The 657-nt window shown below is 67.7% G+C and overlaps 1 protein-coding gene across 1 annotated transcript in view; it reads right to left on the bottom strand.

Annotated features, from left to right (window-relative positions):
* LOC103624404 (solute carrier family 22 member 6-B) overlaps nucleotides 1-657 on the bottom strand; it is an 8,503-nt gene that overhangs the window by 2,564 nt on the left and 5,282 nt on the right. The window lies entirely within an intron of this gene.

Genomic DNA, 657 nt, shown 5'->3' with positions numbered 1-657 from the left:
GTGGACACGCTCCCGGGGCGAAAATGCCGGTGCCGCCCACGCCGGGCCCACCCGGGGACCCCCAGCGGCTCCCCCTCCATCCCACCCTCTCCATCCTCTTCCTCGCCCTGGAAGACCCCAGACCCCGGCAGATGGGGACCCCCTGGCCCCCTCCGGCCCGTTCTGCCCCTCTGTGCTGGATCATTGATGAGGCAAAGTCCCGGGGGCCCTGAACCGGATCCCTGGGAGCCCCTTGGACCCCGGGCAGGAGGGCGGCGGGAGCAGCGGAGCGTGGGCAGGATGGGGGGGTTGGGGGTGACAGGGGGAGCCGGACACCCGGAATGTCACCGGCTGGGTCAGGGGAGAGGAGGGAATGGCGTGGGCTGGGTGTCCGGACACGTGGATCCTCGGGATCCGTGGGTCCTTGGGACTTCTGGGACATCTGGGTCCGTGGCATCCCTGCGTCCTCAGAATGTTGGGATCCTTGGGATGCCTGGGTCGTCTGGATCCCTGGGATCCTGGATCCCTGGACTTCCAGGCACCGGAGTCCTTGGTCCTTGGGATCCCGGGTCTTTGGGATGTCTGGGAACTGGGTATGGGGGTCCTTGGGATCTCTGGGTCCTTGGGATCCCCGATCCTTCCCGCACTCTCTCCTGTGCTTGTCCATCCCCGGCAGCT

Source organism: Corvus brachyrhynchos, unplaced genomic scaffold (genome assembly GCF_000691975.1).
Source record: "Corvus brachyrhynchos isolate BGI_N302 unplaced genomic scaffold, ASM69197v1 scaffold442, whole genome shotgun sequence".
NCBI classification, from domain to species: Eukaryota; Metazoa; Chordata; class Aves; order Passeriformes; family Corvidae; genus Corvus; species Corvus brachyrhynchos.
The sequence above is the reverse complement of the archived record's forward strand: the minus strand, read 5'-3'. Positions and strand labels throughout refer to the sequence as shown.